The sequence below is a fragment of the Aptenodytes forsteri genome, unplaced genomic scaffold (assembly GCF_000699145.1).
Source record: "Aptenodytes forsteri isolate BGI_AS27 unplaced genomic scaffold, ASM69914v1 Scaffold35, whole genome shotgun sequence".
In the NCBI taxonomy this organism is placed as follows: domain Eukaryota; kingdom Metazoa; phylum Chordata; class Aves; order Sphenisciformes; family Spheniscidae; genus Aptenodytes; species Aptenodytes forsteri.
Genome location: NW_008795334.1, coordinates 2,258,898 through 2,267,627, shown reverse-complemented (window position 1 = coordinate 2,267,627; position 8,730 = coordinate 2,258,898). Strand labels below are relative to the sequence as shown.

The window sequence follows — 8,730 nt, the reverse complement described above, 5'->3', positions numbered from 1 at the left end:
CCGGCTGCCGGGATTGCCGGGGAGGGGGCTGGCGGGTTCCCGGCTGCAGGGCGGCAGCGCCTTGTGCGGGAGGGGGAGAGACATATTTGTGCTTCCTCACGGAGCCGGGCTGCTCAGTCTCGTCTGGCCGGTCCCTCAGGCAGCTGGTGACGGTGGTGAGGCCTGGTCGGCGTGATAAATAAGAAGACGAGGGGAAACGGTGCGTGGGGTGGCACGGAGAGTGCTGTGGCAGGTAAACAGCCCTTCTTCTGACAGATGGGGGGAAGAGCAGCATCCACGCACCGACATCCAGATTTTTCTTCCTCGTTGTTGGCAGTAGGGTTTCTCAAACATTAATTTAGTTATAAATCTTCAGGAGAAACTTGAATATGCAGACTAAAGAAGCCCTTGCCAGCCAACTCAGGAAATCCTTCCGTGCAAAATGTCTTTGTAATTTAATATTCTTTCATATTTCCAAGAGATGGGGTATGTCTGGAAAGTCAGTAGCGAAGTGGGATATATCTGGCCGTTTTGAATCTGCATTATGTGCCCTGCATGTCTGAAGTGTAGGTGGCTACAAAGTGTTTTCCAGATGCCTGCCCCACTCAGAGAAGGTGTGTGACAACTGAAAGATGACTTTTAACTGATCAAGACTAATTTAGGGTCTTCAGCTCACTATTCTTGGTTACTCAAACCAGCTAAAAGTATCATTCTTCTCAGTTTTGAAAATCTCTAATGAATTTTCTATAGAGCAAATTAAAGGCGGGTGGCTTGGACCAGTCTGTGTGGAGGGACAGGTTTCTCTGCAGGGGCTGTGCATGTGTGGCAGGGGCCTTGCTGAGCACAGCAGAGGGCCTGGCATAGCCTGCCAGTCACGCAGGAAAGATGCAGGAGGGTGAGGGGATGGGAAAGCGGTAAGTAAGTAAGATTATGGTGAAGTATGCCAAATTCCAGATTCACAAGGTGTGGGAGGAAAACGTACAAAGACTGAGGAGCTCTCAAGTACTTCTGGTGTAATAGCATGTGGGTAGGAAATTTCTCTCCTACACCTGTGTTCCCTGTCTCCCTGCAGTGTTGTCCTAGGGGAGTTAGAGCCTTGAATGTCCATAGCCTCTATGAAACCAGCTCAGAAGGATTACTGTGAAAATGACAGAGTTGCAAGGAACACTTAGGAGATATCGGACACTGATTTGGAAATTGAGACGGGTGCTGCCAGACAAGGCATTTAAATCTGGCTGTGAGTCCAGGCTTAGATAAAATGATTCTCTCCAGGCTTAAGGATTGATGGATTGGGGCATTCACAACGGGTGGGTGACCGTAAGAATGGGATTCACCATTCAGTTTTAACAAGGTTGTACTGATTTAATAAACAAATAAAGCCAACACCAAGCATTTAATCTTTTTCCTAATCCAAACTTCAGTGGCCGTTTAGATTTGCCTTAGAGCTGAAGTACTCAGACTAGCTATCAACTCTTATTTGTTGTCAGTAAAATAATATGTACTGTCAGAACTATTATACTTTTAACGAATTCGGGGGTTTCATCCTTACGTTTGTTACATTAGGTACTTTGCTTCCCAAATGAATTACTAATATAAGCAATTAATTTGGTGTCGATTCCTTATTTTTAATACACTTGTATTAACACAATAAATCGGAAACAAATCCTAGAAGATTATTCTGTAACTAAAAAAAAAAGTATGTAACAAAACCCTATATGAGCTGTCTTCAATTTAAATAGGAAAAGAGAGACTAAGTTAGTAAAAATGATGCAAGAAATAAATTTGAAGTGACCTTTGCTGAGGTTTTTTTATGACCCAAGCATAAAGCTAGGAAGATGTTAGGCAGGCTTCTCTTTGGGCAGAATTGAAGTATTATGGGTGTCGTATTCTAGAAATTTCACCTAAGTCTCTGAACTTCCTGGGTTTTAATGTTTATTTTCAAGTATTGTTTTCTTGTTATTGAAAAGTAATATTTTATGTATATCATTAATGTGACCTACAATGTCATAACGTTTTTTTTGTAATCTTGTGGTTACAAGTTTTTCACAAAGTGACACCATCTTTACCTAAAAATTTCTATACAACAGGTCATGAAGTAAGAATAGGAATGAAAAGGTAGAGGGCTGTGCTCCCACAACTTGTTTTTAGTCTAAGTTAAGGACAAACACAGTGCAGAGCCTCTAGTATGCACTTCTAGTCGCTTTTATTTTCCACTGAAGAGTAAGATAAACTCTTGCATTCTAAGGCATATGTACACTGTAACTAACATGTAGCTATATGTGGCAGTTCAAAGATTTCACTTGAAAGTGCCAGGCAAAGTTTACTCATTTAATTAAAATTTTATTTCATCTTGAACAAGTTGTTTGTGAAGCCCTACACTGGAGTACTCTTGGTTGTGGACCAAGATCTCGCTCTCTTCTTGCAGACTTCAGATAAATAGTGAAGTTAGCAATTACTGTGGAGTAATGTTCAAAGATTTTTAATTCTCAGGATTTCGTATCAGTAATATAACATAGAAAAAGTCCTGAAATACATCAGTAGAAAGCTGAGTATCTAGGATAGGTTCACACTAGATTTCTGCTTTCACAGGTAATGATTAGTCAGCAGTATGAAAATTTTGACCACCCCTCAGCATCAATGTTGTTGGAGTCCTTAGCCATTAAATGCAGATGCAGTTTCTACTGGTAGACTGTTCCATTCCTGGTATAATTTGCTGTCTGACTGTGGGTTCTGGTTATCAACACAACCTTGCTGACATACCCTAGGTCAACAGCAGGAGTATTTTGCTAGCATACTAGTGTAAAACTGTCAGAGCACTCTTAGGATAGCCATTAATTTAGATGCTGTTGGTCAGATATATGGTGTTTTGAATGAGTCTTAGACAAATCATTATCAGCAAAATGGTTGAGAGAGGAGTAGGTGCAATTCTGTAATCATGGGATGATTAGGCAATGGTCCATTTTTTCTCAGAAGAAAAGCAGCAGGATTCATACTTCTGCACCATTTGAAATTCTAAAGGGCTAAAACAAAGCGTGTGGTTCTGATATCACACCCAATTAAGGGAGGTATGAATGAACATTTAACTGCCAATTAGCTTGAATATATGCATGGCATTTTCAGAATGTGCAAACATAAAAGCTTCAGATAATCTGACCTGTGGTACTCTTAATCTGAATAGTCCTGAAATCTGCTCCCAGATACGATTACAGCTGCTAGTGTCTGGTTTGTTGCCTTTGCTTGTTTGACCTTCACCCTTCTAATTTCAGCAAGCAGCTGAGATCTGACTTGGACTCTGATTCTTGTACAGCTGTAGCCAGGTTAACATGATCTGTTGGGTTTTAATGGATGGCTCTGTCTAATAACAAGACCCAGTCCTTTAGTCTTTACCCAGATTTTATTGAGTCCCTACCTGGACAAACTTATGTTGGCATTTATTTACTTTTACTCCCATTATTTTTATTGGAATGTATTTACTCCCATCTGTTGTTTGTTTATTAATATATTTTAGACTACCATTGCAAGTGTAATTTATAAGCAGACTGAAATAAATAGTGCTGAACACTCTCATGGGGCAGTTTTGTGGGGTGCTTCTTTCTCTCTATCATGTCAGGAGAAGTTAGAGGAAAGTACCAAGAAAAGAAGAATGTGATGTTTTTACTAGTAGGGGAAATAACACAGCACAAAGTTTTCAGAAGAAAACGGCTTTCAGGTGAAACAGAAGAGAGTATGGAGTGATTACTTTAAGCACAGAAAATCCCTTAATTCATGTTGATTAAATTAAGCTATGCACGCATCTTTCCAGGAACAGCTTAACAGTTGTCCTCAGGTCTTTGTTAGTACAGTGAGCATGGATAGTAATAATGATCAAGAACTAAATAGTCATATCAAGACACAACAGTGTGTCATGAACTGCGGAATAAGTCATATCTGTCAGTCAGCTGGGCAGACAAGTAAGAAATCCTATCTGGTGGGTTAGGAAAGCACTTGTCTTCCTAATAATAGCTATGCTCTTGAAAGCTTCTGCTTTGCAGAACCAGGTGGTGGGGTGTGGTCCTTCACTATTAAATCTTTTAAGTCACAGTCAAATAGGTCAAGAAGGAAAAAAAAAAGCTTAATTACTTGTTTTCAGCTCTAGCATTTAGCCAGTTTTTGATATCTAGCAGGTTGCTTTCTGGCAGGTTGCTTGCTAATCATGAATGCTTTCCCCACACACACTTAGGAAAGCCTTTTTTTTTTTTTTTTAAATGATACACATTTTTTCCTGCAATACACCAGTTCCTCTGAACTCAGTAAAAATCAAACCCTGGAAAATAATTTTTTTGTCCTCAGTTTTGCACAGAAACTTTCTCTCTGAGCTTTTTGACTTTGGTATTAGTCCTTGTTTCCGGTCATCTTTCCTCTTTGTCCATCTGTTGATTCTCTCACACGTGCAATTGCACACAGCTCCTCCAGTTAAAATTATAGCCTCTAAGTTTGCTGCACTGGATCTTCAGATATATCCCTGAGGTTTCTAATTAAACTTTGGAGCGTAACGTATCTTGGATAACAGCACCTAATTGTTTTAACTACCTATTTTTATAAGAGAATTGATGTTTTTTACATCTGCTGTAAATTGAGAACAGTGGTTACACTCACCTGAGTCAAAGGTGGGTTTCTTCACAGTGTGGGTTGCCATAACGGAAGAGCTCCAAAAGGTATCCCATTCCAGAGGGTATTTGCGGTGAAATCACGCTCATCTAAGAATAGACCAAGAAGCGTGTTTTGTCCTGAAAACAGGGACTTACGTGTGTCTCCCATGATCTACGTTGACAAAGCAAATCTGTAAAAGGGTGGAGGAGGACTTGTGTGTATTATCTCATGAAGACAATCAGTTGGAGACACAAAGGGCTTCCTTGGAAGGGAGAAGAGAGTCCCACAACTTGCTGAATTTTCATGGAGTACCACCAGTTCTGAATAAAGGGAAGGACCAAATACTGTATGGATGATGAAACTGATCCCTAGCCATAATCTGTCTAAATGTTATTTGCTCTGGTTTTGGTAAAGAGGGCTTTCTCCTGTGCTGTCTGAAAATGTCCTTATTCTGAGTCATACTTGGAGACAAGGCAGTTATACTTGCCAGCGGACTTTAGTGGTATCAAGGCACGTTCAGAAATGACAAGGATTGTCATTGTCAATATATTTAAGCCATTGTGAAAAAGTGTATACTTGTGAATACACTTGTAATTTACAAAATACTGTATTGACAGAACAACTGCACTTGTTTCCTTTGCTTGCAAGTGAAGTAAAATCAATTTATTGGCACCTGCATACTGGTTATTTAATAGGAGAATTTTTAGAAGCCTCCTTGACCTGTTCTTAGTTTTGAGCTTTCAGAAACTGAAGTCACAGCAGCCTACTGCATGCCATCTATCCACCTCCTTTCTAGCAGCTCTCTATTACGATGACTTGTCACCATTCATTCCATAATTACATTCTCAAGGTTATTTCCATCTCTACTCCTGATGTGTCCAAAGCACATATATTTACACCTATTCATTTCTGACAACCAAGTCTACTTTTCTCCAATAATATATTTAATATGAGCATTTATCATCTTTTCTGCCCAGGAGATATGCAAGGGTCTTCGCTTGCACCACTTCTCAAAAGCTTCCGTTTTCTTCCTGTCACTATCAATAATTTCTCCAAATTCACATTCGTAAGTTGCTACAGCAAAAAATTAGGCATTTCACCAGTCAAATCTTTCTACTTTTTGAGGCAAAATGTTTTTTTTCAGGCTTTTGTAAGGGAAGCCATGGATGGATCAACTATTCTTCAAATTTTTCCAGTTTCTATTGGACACGTTCTGATTGGATAAATTTGATCCCAGGTAACTGAATTTATGAACAGTCTCTGTAGCTAGACCATTAAGCATGAAGTTAGCTTATATTCTATTTTTATTAACTAAAGTTTTTTTATTTATGGCACATTCAAGAATAGCCTGTATTTTTCATTAGCCTTTCATTGGCTCTCTAATACTTGCTGCACAGCAGAAGTGGTTGCGACAAAGAGCGTTATGTCATCAGCCAAAGGTCACGTAAAAGGAGTCCATTTCAAATTCAACTTTTCCGTTCTGTAAAGTCCTTCTCGGATTTTTTTTTTCCCCCAGCCAGGCTGCAAGGAAATCTGCAGTTACCTGCAGTTGTAATAGTAGTGTATGGCTCTTTATGTTTGCTTGGTATTTTTTCAAATAACAAGGCAGATTTGGGGAATTTCTGAGTGTATGGGACTGCTTCGAGGAAATACCACTGAGGAAATTGGGAAAGTTTGGCAATGTATGTAGCCCATGGTGGCTGCCTGCTGGAGGGAAGACAGTATGAGCAGAGTCTCTCCCTCTGCCCCATTAGATGAGAACTGTCCTATGTTCTACTAAAAAATGAGAGGATGTGAGGTACTAATAAATTCTGATTAAGAGGCTCCTTCGTGAAAAGTATCGATTGTACTTGTGATGCTGCTATTCCTAATTCTTTCACAGATATAATGTCTGCTGCTCGCAGTAAAGAAAAGAATTATATGACACTTTACAAATGAATATGAACTTGGAATTTATCATTATGGTCAAAGAAAGATGTTTGATGAATGGATGTGCAGACTGAGAGCTGTACTGTAATGATAGGGTCATTTCACGATGATGGATATGTATGTGGTGTACTATTCAGAGACTTAAAAAGGGGTTGCATTTATCAAACTCAGGGAAGCATCACAGTGTTTGGGTATGACTCTGAGCAATACAATCATTACAATTTGCCTTTGAACAAAGTCAGGAAATACACTGATCATATAGGTTTATGCTGCTAGGAAAGCAACTAATGATTCAATCAATGTGTTTTGTGAACAGCTTGAGGGGATAATCATTAAAATGTTACACCACTACACCATTTCGGAACTTGAATATGAAAGTTGGAATTTCAAACCCTTGTAAAGAACAATTTGCATTTGAATTTACAAAATAAAATTACTTATTTGGATTGTGTAGCTCTGGTCACTTCATCCTTACGATTCTATTTCAGTAAACGCGCTGGATGTTTGCATCCACGCAGGTCATCAGCCAGAATGACAGAGGAGCGCACTGACAACATAGTGATACAGCAGCAGGGAATACCGAGTATCAGTGGAAGAAGATTTTCCTAAATTCAGGATATGCGGCAGCAGAGACGGTAACTGAGGTTATTTGAGCCAGTACTTCAATGGGTATTTAACAAGGTGGACAATTAATTGGTGTCTAAAGAGAGCACAGAATATCAGGTATTGAGTAGGCAAAACCAGAGGTAGGCTGGACAAGGCAAGAGCAAATACAGAAATGAGAAAAGCGTAGTCTTGACAAACATGAATGCTTAGTAATACAAAAGCTGTGTTCACAATAGTCAGATTTCCAACCAAAAATTCTCCGTGATGGAATATAAAAAAGTTCGTGATGGTAGAGTGACGGCTGAAGGCGATGATACTAAATGCCAGCAGAGGGATTACTGCTTGTAAAGTGGACTGATACGTATCCACTTACAATTTCACCAACATCTAATACCACTATTTATATCCTATCTGAATTTGGCAAGGCAGCTCGTGTACTCTGTGTCATATACTATAACTACACTGTATCAAGCACATAAACATTTGCTTTCTTAAGTATATCTCTGTACTGTTCTTTTTATCTTCCAGACACTGCATACTTACACCTAATCATTTATATTTTCAGGGAAGCGCATGCTAAAATTGTAAACTTCCTTTATCTGAGACCATTAAAAAGGCAGACAGACTTTTAGCCAGCATGTGAACATTTAAGTCACTACTTTAGATGTACTCCATTTTTGCTTATGGAATGCCATTGATCTATATTTGATCAATATTTTTTAAACTTCCTTCAAGATCTGCTCAGCAGCCACCTCTAATCCAACACATGGAGAAGAAAACTTGAGAACCATTTTTTTTTCATCCATTTTCAGTATCATTTAGCTTGACACTGCCTGGATGCACTGTTAGGCTTGTATTCTTGCTTCAAAAACTGTAACAATATGTTCTCTCACACAGCTTCATAGTAAAAAAGATGTAAATGAAAAAATGTTGGCAAGTCTAAGATCTGCTCAGCAGCCACCTACCTCTAATCCAACACATGGAGAAGAAAACTTGAGCGAACCATTTTTTTCATCCATTTTCAGTATCATTTAGCTTGACACTGCCTGGATGCACTGTTAGGCTTGTATTCTTGCTTCAAAAACTGTAACAATATGTTCTCTCACACAGCTTCATAGTAAAAAAGATGTAAATGAAAAAATGTTGGCAAGTCTATCAGATTCTGAATATAGTAAGAGAGAACAGAACAACGTTACTTCTAGGGGAGAAAAACTATCTAGCAATACCCACTAAGGAAGCAGCTTCATATAGCAAGTAAGAAATAACACCAAAGGAAGTACACAAATGCTGACATAATCTATGAATAAAAAAAACCCAAGGGCTTTATAGTTTCCTCAATTTAAGCAAATTTGCAGTAATATTTAGTCTGTCTTACCAAACCCTTATTTTGGTGTTTGTTTCTTTCTAAAAGGTTTGTCCCTTGGCCTGTTGCCAGAGATGAGAAAAGGGAACACAAGAAAAGGTATGAATGAAGAAATGGGAAAGAGCAAAGATGAACACGTGGTAGAGAATCTGCAGCTGGCCAAGCACTGGGGAGTTTCACGTGAGCAAACAAAAAATGCAGAGATAGAACGTGAAATAAATAGC

General features: G+C 39.0%; 1 long non-coding RNA gene across 1 annotated transcript; it reads left to right on the top strand.

Annotated features, from left to right (window-relative positions):
• Positions 1–5,399: 5,399 nt before the first annotated feature.
• Positions 5,400–8,730, top strand: LOC109279484. Its single transcript, XR_002086196.1, has 3 exons — positions 5,400–5,845; positions 7,056–7,172; positions 8,555–8,730. It is a non-coding gene; the product is annotated as an uncharacterized LOC109279484 (long non-coding RNA).